At 41.1% G+C, this 14,280-nt stretch overlaps 1 protein-coding gene across 2 annotated transcripts in view; it reads right to left on the reverse strand.

Annotated features, from left to right (window-relative positions):
- The window catches only part of LOC126365964 (lipopolysaccharide-induced tumor necrosis factor-alpha factor homolog), a 175,115-nt gene that overhangs the window by 89,605 nt on the left and 71,230 nt on the right, over window positions 1-14,280 (reverse strand). Inside the window, exon 1 of one of the 2 annotated variants that reach the window (XM_050008763.1) lies at window positions 8,187-8,297. The exons of the other annotated variant lie outside the window; for it this stretch is intronic. The gene's annotated coding sequence lies outside the window, so the exon portion shown is untranslated. Of the gene's footprint in view, window positions 1-8,186; window positions 8,298-14,280 lie in introns of those variants that run through there. 2 annotated transcript variants of the gene reach the window in all.

The raw sequence follows: 14,280 nt of genomic DNA on the forward strand, positions 1-14,280 counted from the left end.
CCTTTTGTGTTATTACACTATGTGTCTGTGTACCATATGTATTTGTGTTTTTCCTGTCTTTATGTGTTTATCTGATAAGACTTACGTTGTAAAATTTTTCTAATACTCAGCTACATTCACTATGATGAGGAATACTGTTATTCTCAAATATAATTTGCATTTATAATATGTTATTTACTTTGTAAAGATGATTAGACATTACATATTCTGTTTTGTTTTAATGCTCATGTGTGAAATTAATGTTTCGAAAACTGTTCTCATTATTTTATCTATTTATGTCATAATTACTGTAACACTGATGTACATGTTTATTTCTATTCTTTTGTAAAGCCTGTATCACTACAAATGTTACCTGTATTATGTTCTTTAATTATGTATTTTGTACCTTTGTAATTGTATTCTTCTGCTGTAAATTTATAATCGTATAGACACCAGTTCTTCAAATTAAGTTACATTTCACTGCACACGTTTCCATTGGTCATAGTATATGCACAATAGATGAGAAGTTGGGATTGTTAGTATCTGCAAGTGTGTTGATAATTCAGCAAGGGACTGGTTAACAGCATTGCTGGTTCTAAGGACAATTCCAAAACTTTGTGAGTGTACAAGTGGTGGTTTATGAACTTGCTATGTAATCTGCAAGACTCTTCGATGGTGATTGTGCACATGCACAGTCGCAACAGATGGCTGCTGGCCATCGCTACAAGGACTGCAGTGGGTCTGCACCTTTGATGGCCCATCAATACCATTATCTCTACAAGGACTGCAGTGGGTCTGCACCTCTGGTGGCTCATCAATACTGTAATCTCTACCAGGACTACAGTGGGTCTGCTCTGTGATGACCTACCTACCAGTATTCTTCAAAACTTCGACTGACTTAGCTGTAAGTTTGCTCTGTTGTAGACCATTACCTGTCTGCATGTCAAGAGTCAGAATTATCTTTTTGTTGGAAGGACAACACTACTTCTTCAAGACTGCATGGAAATCCACTACTTCTGTGTGGATTTTCTTTTACTGCCCAGACTTTGTGCATGAAATTTTAATTAATACTGTGATGAATGATCAGGACTTTTATGGACTGTGAGTCAATTTTAGCTTTTGACCAACATTATATCAATAAGTGTGTGCGTTTGATATCTTTGTTATTGTAACTATGAACATTTTATTCAAATCTGTATTGGCCACTGCCCAAAACGATTTGTAAAATTTTTTGTGGGGAGCATGGGGGCTATGTAAGTAGGCTGTTTAGGTTTTTATACTGGTAACACTACGTTGCGCTCTGTATGAAAATCACTGCATGTGCTGTGTGCAGTCTGTGGCTGGTTGGCATTGTTGTAATATACGCTATTGTAGTGTTGGGCAGTTGGCTGTTAACAGCACGTAGCACTACACAGTTGGAGGTGAGCCGCCAGCAGTGGTGGATGTGAGCAGTGAGATGGCGGAGTTTGGAGAGCGGATGATCTGGACAGAGACAGTAAATTTGTAAGACTGGATGTGAAGAACTGATGTATATACAGGGTGCCCCAGCTATCTTGTCCACCCAAAATATCTCTGGAACAATAACAGCTATTGGAAAACGACTTTCACCGGTATCAATGTAGGGCTGGGGCCTATGAATGTACATATTTGGAAACATTCTAAAACGAAAGCATGTGTGATTTTTTTAACACAAACTTATGTTTTTTTTAAATAGACCACCTATATTTTTTCTTCAGCAGTCCATAGCATGCTGGCGTTGATTGCATCGCAATATTCTCATTACATCCCGAGATATTAAGACGTGAAGTTGACGCTTGAAACAACGGACATGCGCTGCTAGCGCACGTCCTGGGGCTCAGGCGTGAAGTCCATGCTGCCCGTAATCGCGATGTGATTGACATGCGTAATCACACCTCCATACTAATCAAGAGGTCCGAAACGAATAATACGATCTGCTGCGATTACGGGCAGCATGGGGTTCACGCCTGAGCCTCAGGACGTGCGCTAGCAGCGCATGTCGGGTGTTTCAAGCGTCAACTTCGCGTCTTAATATCTCGGGATGTAATGGGAATATTGCGATGCAATCAACGCCATTGTGTATGTGCTTTGTCATGCTATGGATTGCTGAAGAAAAAATATAGGAGGTCCATTTAAAAAAACATAAGTTTGTGTTAAAAAACACATATGCGTTCTTTTGGAATGTTTCCAAATATGTACATTCATGGGCCTCAGCCCTACATTGATACCGGTGAAAGTCGTTTTCCAATAGCTGTTACTGTTCCAGAGATATTTTGGGTGGACAAGATAGCTGGGACACCCTGTATATTATGACTTTTGAACACTATTAAGGTAAATACATTGTTTGTTCTCTATCAAAATCTTTCATTTGCTAACTATGCCTATCAGTAGTTAGTGCCTTCAGTAGCCAAAATCTTTTATTTAGCTGGCAGTATTGGCGCTCGCTGTATTGCAGTAGTTCAAAAAATGGTTCAAACGGCTCTGAGTACTGTGGGACTTAACATCTGTGGTCATCAGTCCCCTAGAACTTAGAACTACTTAAACCTAACTAACCTAAGGACATCACACACATCCATGCCTGAGGCAGGATTCGAACCTGCGACCGTAGCGGTCACGCGGTTCCAGACTGAAGCGCCTAGAACCGCACGGCCACACCTGCCGGCCAGTAGTTCTTGTAGCGAAGATTTTTGTGAGGTAAGAATTCATGAAAGGTATTGGTTATTGTTAGTCAGGGCCATTCATTTGTAGGGATTACTGAAAGTCAGATTGCGTTGCGCTAAAAATATTGTATGTCACTTTAGTGAATGTCTGAGTACGTTCAGTTTTGCTCAGCTGTTTGAAAATCAAATAACATAAGATGTTTATCAGCACAGTAATTAATTAATGTTTCTAAGGGGACGTTACATGCTATACCAGGTCAATGACCGTGTCTGGATATGCTATTAGCTAGGCGAATGGCTTCTCGAAACATGCACCTTGATATGGCTGCAAGTTGACAGTATTTCGCTATAAGAGATATTCACCTAGGTTTTCAGGAGATTTATGGTCGTAACCGAAGGCATCGCGACAGCATTATTGCAGATCACCTGCATCCCTTAATGTTTGACGCCTTCGCCGAATGCGTCGAAAGATCAGAATCGAGCGTTATGGTGAACTGACGATGTATTAGCCACCACATTCGGCTAATCTGAACCTGATCAAATTTATCTGGGATGCTATTGGGCAGCAGCTCCATACCCACAAATAACAGGCCGTTGTTTACGGGATCTGTGTGACCAACGTAGACACCTGTTCCCACATACCTTCGGAAACCTACCAAGGACTTGTCGAAACCATGCCACGCAGAATCCCAGTTGGAATGCATTCCGAAACTGGACCAATAGGCTACCAGGCAGGTGATCGTAACAGAGCAGTCCATAGACCAACTGATACGCCAGGAGAGAGCGTGCCGTACTAAATGCTCAACTCAAGTGTACAGCCAAGCAATTCAAACCAAACACCTTGGATTAAATAATCGTTTCCGGTGTGTTTGGACTTTGTATGTGTTGTATCTCCGATTAGGTATTCCTATCTCTCTATGTAAAATGAAATGTCCTAACTGGTCGACTCATCATCGCCCAGCCCATACTGCTAAGGACAGAAACTTAAAATCTGCAAAAGATTTTCGTCTTATACTGCTGCTACCTTTTAAGAAGGGGCTTTTGGAAATTCCAAACCTAAGGGGGTGAAACGATTTTTGAAAATATGTCACTATTAAGACAATTTTGACGCGATAACTATGGCAATTGGTATCCGGTTTCTCGGCCAGAAATAAACAAATACATGTTTCAGCATTTCTTAATATTTAATCCTGTGGGAGTGATATAGCAAGTGAAAGCTATTTTTTTTAAATAAATCTTTATTGAACTTCTAAAGCATTCTTACAGCTGCTTCTATGAAGATTGGTATTTCATTTTTCGGACTGAAATAAAAAGTGCATGTTGCAGTGTTTTTGGAAATTCAACCACTAAGGGGATGAAATAGGAGATGAAAGTTTTAATGAAAATATTTCAGCATGAAAGCATTTTTGAAGCTAAATCTCTAAAAATTTGTATTTAGTTTTTAAATTAGACCTAAAAATACGTATCTCGCTGTTTTAAGAAATTCAACCCTTAAGGGGGTGAAATAGGACCTGACTTGATTTAGTGACTCATCGCCGCCCAACCCACACCACTGACAAACTTTAAATTCGATCTTACACCGTACACATTGCTTAAGAAGAGATTGTTCGAAATTTCACTACTAAGGGGCTGGGGGCGGGGGCGAAGAAATAGGGGATGAAAAGTTATTTGGTAGTATATTGCTATTAAGGCAATTTTGAAGGTAGAACAACGGAAATTGGTATTTGGTTTCTCAATCAGAGATAAAAAATACGTGTTTGAGCATTTTTGGAAGTTCAACCATTAAGAGGGTATGGCAGCGGATGAAAGTATTTTTTTAATGTAAATCATTATCAAAGAACTACTAAAGTACTTTTAAAGCCACATCTATGAAAACTGATATTTGAATTCTCGGTTAGTAACAAAAAAGTGTTTCGGTGTTTTTGAATATTCAGCTCCTAAGGTTGTAAAATAGGGGGCGAAAATTTTTAAGAAAATATATTGCTACATTAAAACATTTCTAAAGCTAAATATATGAAATCTGCTATTTCACTCTTTGATCAGAAATAAGGGATGGGAGTTTTTATGGGAATATCATCACAAGAACTCGAAAGGCAGGATTAAGGAAATCTTCCGACTCCAGCTACCAGAATCGGATCTTGGTCATGAGTACATTGGGAAAAGACGATGTCTCTATGGCCTCAGTTAACATGAATGGTTGAGAAGGTATTGCGGTTTGTGAACAACATAAAAATCTGTGCAGATCATAGAGTCTACATGAGCGAAGCAACGGGCCCCAAGCTGGTATAGTACCTACGTCATGTTCCACTGAAATACGCATGTTTGAAGGAGTGCATCTAAAAATTGGCGAGTGGTAGAGACAAACGGTTTGCATATTTTGATTCAGTTGTCTCAGCACTAGTGCTGGATTCCAAGATATTCGCCAATATTAAAAAAAAAATGTTTTACATTGTGGAATTTCCCTGTGGAATATTCCTAAGACATCTTGCGATTGAAGTATACAAATAACAGCTCTCCTACAGTTGAACAAGCAGTCGTTCCACACACGCTCCTTGCGTGACTGGAACGAGAAGTAAGTGTAGCACAAATAGTATTCTCCACACAGTGGTTTGCAGAGGAGAGCAGCTGACAGCCGTGAACAGCTGTTCGTTAATGTAATGCTATCACAATGTTATGCCGCTGTCGAAGTTACCTTGTACCTGTCGTCAGACTCATTACACCGTCACAGTTCTGTTTCACGTTAAGCAGTGCTTGCATACAAGGTGACGGAACCCACACTGACCGCTACCATCGCAGAATCAATCAACTATTGCCGGTCACGCTTGGCCTGGTATGCGAGACGCAGGAAGGTCAGAGGAAAAAGAGATCGCCTGGTCGAGGATAGTCCACATGCACCCGACGGAAAACAGCTTTTCCAGACAGCATTGCGCTTATCGAACCGTGAAAAGGATCATCAATGGTACTTTATACTCCCTAATTTATCGGCGTATCGGATCACAAAATAATATTTTTGAATCATTCCAAGATTTATGATAGAACTATACACTTGTGAGGCCAATGATTCATTTTTCTGGAATCCGATACCATCTGCATCATCTGATGCTAAATTTGCATAGTGACTCGCTAAAGGAAGGAACAGAGCCACAGTCCAGACTCACCATCTAACAGTTCTTGTAGTCAAAGGGAGCAAGGAAAATGCAGATTGTCGATTTTGGTATCCGAGCGTCCACAAATACAATTTCGGGGAGGCGTTATGGTGTATCAGTTGAAAGCAGTTCATGACATGTTCAGAGATTCCACGTTATCGTGCTTACAGTGGCAATCTGTGATAACGTCTGTTCGTCGTACTCTGGAGCTTAAATGATTTGGCATCGACTACATGGTAGTCTTGTTACCTACGTTGCCTTTTTCTTCTGTATCATCCTGGGACGATTTGTATACTTACAATTCGATTTACAGCGGCTTGAAATATTTTAGCTATATACGAGTACAGCAAGAGATGGCCAAAGGAACTGGAAGCAGTGTTGAGCGGTATAGAAAATGTTTTGAAAAGAGGTTATCAGGAACAGTAAAGCAAATGGAATGTAATCAAATTAAACAATATGATGCTGAGGGTATTAGATTACTAAATTAGGAACTAAAGGTAGTATTCGATTTATTTGGTTTATTACATGTTCCATGTATAATTTTTCACGACAGATCGTAATAACGTGAAACGATATTTTACATTCACATCGCAAATTAGTTTTTACATATGGTTAAATTCTGAACGTTTCAAGTTTTTCAAAGAGAAAGATATACAGATGTATTCCTGCCCACCACCTGTAACACATTACAGCAATGTAAATTCTTCTGAGGAATGAGAGGAGTTATCAAGAAGAAACTCTCTCTGTTTACAAATTTTACTTTGCTGTCAGACATTTTTTATCACTGGGTAAGTGATCAAAAATGCATTTGCCGCGTTGTGCACCCCTTTTTGTGCTAAACACAACCTTAATGTGGAGAAGAGGATGTCATTTTCCCTTCTGATATTGTAATTATATACATCATTGCTCCTTTTGAACAGCAGTGGATTATTTACAAACTCCAAATGGCTCTAACCACTATGGGACTTAACGTATGAGGTCATCAGTCCCCTAGGCTTACAACTACTTAAACCTATCTAACTTAAGGGCATCACACACATCCATGCCCGACGGCCGGCCTGAGTGGCCGAGCGGTTCTAGGCGCTACAGTCTGGAACCGCGCGACCACTATGGTCGCAGGTTCGAATCCTGCCTCGGTCATGGATGTGTGTGATGTCTTTAGGTTAGTTAGGTTTACGTAGTTCTAGGGGACTGATGACCTCAGCAGTTAAGTCCCATAGTGCTCAGAGACATTTGAATCATTTTTTGAGCCGTGCCCGAGGCAGGATTCGAACCTGCGACCGTAGCAGCCGCGTGGTTACGGACTGAAGCGCCTAGAACCGCTCGTTACGAACTTCATAAAGGAAAAAATATATTGTGCAGCAGTAGTTAGAATACCCAACTGCTTGAACAGATGTCTATAAGATGGTCGTGGGTGAGAACCACATATTCTTACAGCACGTTTTTGCGCAAAGAAGACTTACTTACTTTCTTAAAGACGAGTTACCCCAGATCATGATTCCATATGACATTATTGAAAGAAAATATGCAGAATATGTCAACTTACTTTCTGTCTCCCCAAGATTTGCAATGATTCTACGTGCGAATGTGGCTGAAGTAAGTTGTTTTCGGAGTTACAACCTATGCTTTTTTCTAGTTTTAACTGTCAATACGGACACCTAAGACTTTCGACGTTCCCATCCTAATTTAGTATTTCCTCACCATAGAAAATAGAGACAAATTGCACTCAAGCAATGGCAAGAAATATGCCCTTGACAGATAAATTAGCTAACATCGAACATAAATTTGAGGTTCTCAAAGTATTCGTCTGGAGTATAGCCTCGCACAGCAATGAAACGTGGAAGGGTAGTAGTTCAAACAAGAAGAGAATAGAAACTTTTGAAATGTGCTATAGAAAATGCTTAAAATGAGGTACGTAGATGGGATAACTCATAGTCACTGAATCGAATTTGAGAAAAAAAAGGTAATGGTGGCGTAACTAAAAGATAGCATCGGTTGATGGGAGGCATCAAGGGATCATCAGTATAGTAATGAAGGGATGCTACAATAAGATCATTCAGATGCAATATTGATGCAGAAATGAAGTGACTTGTACAGGTACATCTAGCGTGGAGAGTTGCAAGCACCAGTCTTCAGACTACAGATCACAACAAGAACACGCCGGCGTAACAGGGTTAATCAGCTGGTCTGTTGGATTGGCTTGTTTCTCTAGCAACACTTCATTCAGTTCCACCGCTCGTTATTCCCACCGCCTCCCTTTTGTCTAGACAAGACGGTGTCTATTCTCTCGATGGCAACCGCGCCTTCAAGAATGCACTAAGTAGGATAAAATTATCGGTTTTCAGGCCTGGGAAAAAGCTTAGAACTAGTGAGCGTACTGTACCTGGAATGCGGTGAAACGCGACGGTAACGCCCTTCGCGAGGAAAGCCGGGCCGCTACTTGTCCAACCTGCAGGATGGGCTGGAGGCTGCTGCCATGTGCGAACCGGCGTGACAGCTGCACGGATAACTCGCGCGCCGGCCGCCAGGGGCGCTCGTGCAGGCCCCGCTGTCTCGCCTAACAACCGGGAACCTGTGCAACGGCAAAGGCAGCCTGCGGTCGCGCAAAATCCGCGAATGGGCGCAGCAGGAAAATGCAGCGGCGCGACCAAGGCCTCGGCGCTGTCAACAGGCTGTTCGCGTCCTTCGTGTGATTTAAGGAAATCTTACTGAATATTTTCAGTAAACGTCGAAAACGTTAATTGCACTGGTGCTGTTACGCGAACCACGAGTATTGTATTACCGCGCTATGCGTTAGCCTGTTAAACAAAAATCACTGGACTTACTTTCGTAATGAGCGAACTGATGTTTCCGTCCATTTATCGAGTTTTCGTATTTCGTGAAACTCGTAGATCGCTTTAGGCGACAGCAGCTTTGCGTCCTTTCTTTTTTCTTGGCGCCTGGGTACATCAGTGCTGTCAATCCAAACTTCGGGCTGCCTTAGCACAAGTTTCATTGACGGTAGCGACAACATTTTAAGAAGTGCTGTGGCCGAAAAATCTCTGCAATAGACTAGCTTATCAGCTTCTCAACATGCAAAATAAACACCACACACACACACACACACACACACACACACACACACACACACACACACACGTACACAGCACTTGTCCATTACTGGTGAAAGCTGATGCATGTTTGGAAAGAGTACAAATGACTTCCTTCCCCCTCTATGTTCAATTTCAGTTTGTCTTCCTGCTCTGACACCGGTAAAGTCGTCGGCGAAAGGATCTAAACACTAACCGTCTTTCCTGTCTTATTGTAGTACATAAGAGTTTTTTATTGTTTAAAGTGCATCAAGCTGCTGTATACTGAAGTAAGCATCCCCTTTGGATTTTACACTGTAAATTATTATCTGTCGATTTACCCTACCAGGCTTGCATCCACTGACGGATCATTTTACGCTTTCTTACATGAGATGTGTGAAATTCACAGCAGTAAGTGTGGCACAACAAAAACAGTGCTATAAGAGTAGCGTTGCAGATTAGTAATCAAAATTTCCTCCATCCTGCGTTCCAGTGTAGCCACCGCTTAAACTAAAAATAAAAGTGATCAGCAACGGCTTTCGGAAACTTCTGGTAGAGGCATTTATCCTCCCTATAACACCTACCTTGCCAGAGAGGTCGAATATTCTGGACCCACTTTTGCCCCTACTGTGGCCCGAAACTGCCCTAAAAAGGGGAAAGTATCAGCAGTTATCAATGGTACGATGAGGGTGCAGAAGGCAATGAAAATCACTGAATCAAAGATATATATAGCATCTATCAACAGAATATGTGACCTGTAGTTGAAAAAGTGTCATTATTATCTCTCCAGTGGCAAGAAATTCCGAACTGGTCCTCCTTTCTGATCTCCAGGACGGAATTTCCGAGGGGGACGTAACCATGCGAAAACGATTGAACAACCAACAAAAGGGTAACATTCTAAGAGTCGGGGCATGAAATGTCATAACTTTGAAATTGGTAGGGAAGTTAGAAAATCTGTAAAAGAAAATGCAAAATGTCTGTGTAGATGTAGTGAGAGTCAGTGAAGTGAAAAACAAAGAAGATACAGATGAAAGTAGGATGATATCAACAACAGCAGAAAATGGCAAAACAGCAATAGGATTCGTTATGAATGGAAGATAGGACAGAATGTTGGTTGCCATAAACAGTTCATGTATACATTCAGTCTAGGGGTAGCGTATTTGATTCATAATCAAAACGTTTTCGGTCCCAGGTTCGATCCCCGCCACAGCCTAAATTTTGATAAATAATCATCATTGGCATAAGAAGTCAGCCTCATTCTGCCAACGGCCTTGTCAAAGAGAGCGGAGGAGCGGATAGAGGTTCAGGGCACTCTCTTGCCCCTAAAGGCGGAAGAATCAGCAATGATCAACGACATGAGGATGCAGAAGCCAATGGAAACCACTGCATTAAAAACACGTAACGTGTATCCACAGGACATGTGGCCTGTAGTTGAAGAAGTGTCATGATGATCTCTCCATTGGCAAAAGATTAAGGAATAGTCCCCCATTCGGATCTTCAGGAGGCTACTGCCAAGGGGGAGGTTACCATGAGAAAAAGATTGAACAATCAACGAAAGGATAATGTTCTACTAGTCGGGGCGTGGAATGTCAGAAGCTTGAACGTGGTAGGGAAACTGGAAAATCTGAAAAGGGAAATGCAAAGGCTCAATCTGGATATAGTAGGGGTCAGTGAAGTGAAGTGGAAGGAAGACAAGCATTTCTGGTCAGATGAGTATCGGGTAATATCAACAGCAGCAGAAAGTGGTATAAAAGGTGTAGGATTCGTTATGAATAGGAAGGTAGGGCAGAGGGTGAGTTACTGTGAACAGTTCAGTGACCGGGTTGTTCTAATCAGAATCGACAGCAGACCAACAACGACAACGATAGTTCAGGTATACATGCCGACGTCGCAAGCTGAAGATGAACAGATAGAGAAAGTGTATGAGGATATTGAAAGGGTAATCCAGTATGTAAAGGGGGACGAAAATCTAATAGTCATGGGCGACTGGAATGCAGTTGTAGGGGAAGGAGTAGAAGAAAAGGTTACAGGAGAATATGGGCTTGGGACGAAGAATGAAAGAGGAGAAAGACTAATTGAGTTCTGTAACAAGTTTCAGCTAGTAATGGCGAATACCCTGTTCAAGAATCACAAGAGGAGGAGGTATACTTGGAGATACGGGAAGATACGGGAAGATTTCAATTACATTACATCATGGTCAGACAGAGATTCCGAAATCAGATACTGGATTGTAAGGCGTACCCAGGAGCAGATATAGACTCAGATCACAATATAGTAGTGATAAAGAGTAGGCTGAAGTTCAAGACATTAGTCAGGAAGAATCATTACGCTAAGAAGTGGTATACGGAAGTTCTCAGGAATGACGAGATACGTTTGAAGTTCTCTAACGCTATAGATACATAAATACGAAATAGCGCAGTAGGCAACACAGTTGAAGAGGAATGGACGTCTCTAAAAAGGGCCATCACAGAAGTTGGGAAGGAAAACATAGGTACAAAGAAGGTAGCTGCGAAGAAACCATGGGTAACAGAAGAAATACTTCAGTTGATTGATGAAAGGAGGAAGTACAAAGATGTTCCGGGAAAAACAGGAATACAGAAATACAAGTCGCTGAGGAATGAAATAAATAGGAAGTGCCGGGAAGCTAAGAGGAAATGGCTGCAGGAAAAATGTGAAGACATCGAAAAAGATATGATTGTCGGAAGGACAGACTCAGCATACAGGAAAGTCAAAAAATCTTTGGTGACATTAAAAGCAACGGGGGTAACATTATGAGTGCAACGGGAATTCCACTGTTAAATGCAAGGGAGAGAGCAAATAGATGGAAAGAATACATTGAAAGTCTCTGAGGGTGAAGATTTGTCTGATGTGATAGAAGAAGAAACAGGAATCGATTTAGAAGAGATAGGGGATCCAGTATTAGAATCGGAATTTAAAAGAGCTTTGGAGGACTTACGGTCAAATAAGGCAGAAGGGATGGATAACATTCCATCAGAATTTCTAAAACCATTAGGGGAAGTGGCAACAAAACGACTATTTACTTTGGTGAGTAGAATATATGAGTCTGGCGATATACCATCTGACTTTCGGAAAAGCATCATTCACACAAGTGAAGAGCTGACAAGTGCGAGAATTATCGCACAATCAGCTTAACAGCTCATGCATCGAAGCTGCTTACAAGAATAATACACAAAAGAATGGAAAAGAAAATTGAGAATGCGATAGGTGACGATCAGTTTGGCTTTAGGAAAAGTAAAGGCACGAGAGAGGCAATTCTGACGTTACGGCTAATAATGAAAGCAAGGCTAAAGAAAAATCAAGACACGTTCATAGGATTTGTCGACCTGGAAAAAGCGTTCGACAATATAAAATGGTGCAAGCTGTTCAAGATTATGAAAAAATTAGGGGTCATATACAATATGTATAACAACCAAGAGGGAATAATAAGAGTGGACGATCAAGAACGAAGTGCTCGTATTAAGAAGGGTGTAAGACAAGGCTGTAGCCTTTCGCCCCTACTCTTCAATATGTACATCGAGGAAGCAATTATGGAAATAAAAGAAAGGTTCAGCAGTGGAATTAAAATACAAGGTGAAAGGGTATCAATGATACGATTCGCTGATGACATTGCTATCCTGAGTGAAAGTGAAGAAGAATTAAATGATCTGCTGAACGGAATGAACAGTCTACTGAGTATACAGTATGGTTTGAGAGTAAATCGGAGAAAGATGAAGGTAATGAGAAGTAGTAGAAATGAGAACAGCGGGAAACTTAACATCAGGATTGATGGTCACGAAGTCAATGAAGTTAAGGAATTCTGATACCTAGGCAGTAAAATAACCAATGACGGACGAAGCAAGGAGGACATCAAAAGCAGACTCGCTATGGCAAAAAAGGCATTTCTGGCCAAGAGAAGTCTACTAATATCAAATACCGGCCTTAATTTGTGGAAGAAATTTCTGAGGATGTACGTCTGGAGGACAGCATTGTATGGTAGTGAAACATGGACTGTGGGAAAACCGGAACAGAAGAGAATCGAAGCATTTGAGAGGTGGTGCTATAGACGAATGTTGAAAATTAGGTGGACTGATAAGGTAAGGAATGAGGAGGTTCTACGCAGAATCGGAGAGGAAAGGAATATGTGGAAAATACTGATAAGGAGAAGGGACAGAATGATAGGACATCTGCTAAGACATGAGGGAATGACTTCCATGATACTAGACGGAGCTGTAGAGGGCAAAAACTGTAGAGGAAGACAGAGATTGGAATACGTCAAACAAATAATTGAGGACGTAGGTTGCAAGTGCTACTCTGAGATGAAGAGGTTAGCACAGGAAAGGAATTCGTGGCGGGCTGCATCAAACCAGTCAGTAAACTGATGACAAAAACAACACAAAAAAATAAGACATCACAAGCAGAAAATGAAGAAACAGACAAAGTATTTGGTGACACTGAACCAGTATTTTGGTATGCAAAGGAAGGTGATACTCTAATAGCCATCGGCGACTGGAATGCAGTAGTAGGGGACGGAATGGGAAACAGAGTTATGGGGGAATGTAGTTTCGTAGTATGAATGAGAGCAGAGACTAACTGAGTTACGCAGTGAATGTCAGCTACTAATAGCGATTACACTGTTCAAACATCACGACATGAGAAGATATGCTTGGAAAAGGCCTGGAGACAGATGAAGACTCCAAATAAAGTACATAGTGGTCAAGCAGATATTTCGAAATCAGATACTGGATTGTAAGGGGTAACCCGGAACAAATACAGACTTGGATGACAATTTACTAATGATGAAAACTAGACTAAAGCAAAAGAGAATAGTCTGAAAGAATCAAAAGTACTGGGGTACTGAAGTACTGAGCAATTATGAGAAATCGGGCATGGATGTGTGTGATGTCCTTAGGTTGGTTAGGTTTAAGTAGTTCTAAGTTCTAGGGGACTGATGATCTCAGATGTTGAGTCCCATAGTGCTCAGAGCCATTTGAACCATTATGAATTATGAGAAACTGTTGAAGGTTGTAAATACTCTGTCGACAAATAACATAGTAGGCAGTTGAGTTGAAAAGAAATGGTCCTCTGTAAAAAAAAAAAGAAAAAAAAAGGGACAATCACGGATGATGGACAGACAAATACAGAATACAGAGACAAGGGAGGCAACTAAGAAGAAACTGTGGGTAACAGATGAAATAAACTGATAGACAAAAGAACGAGGTACAGAAATATTCACGGAAAGACAGGAAACGGAATACATCGGTATAAGCCACTTAGGATTGAAATAAATAGGAAGGACAAGAAAGCTAAGGTGAATTGGCAGCGTGATGTTTGACAAAATCGAAAAGAAATGGTCGACCGAACGACTGAAGTTCCTCTAGGAAAGTCAGAACAATCTTCAGTGAAAATAAG

This window comes from Schistocerca gregaria, chromosome 1 (assembly GCF_023897955.1).
Source record: "Schistocerca gregaria isolate iqSchGreg1 chromosome 1, iqSchGreg1.2, whole genome shotgun sequence".
NCBI lineage: Eukaryota > Metazoa > Arthropoda > Insecta > Orthoptera > Acrididae > Schistocerca > Schistocerca gregaria.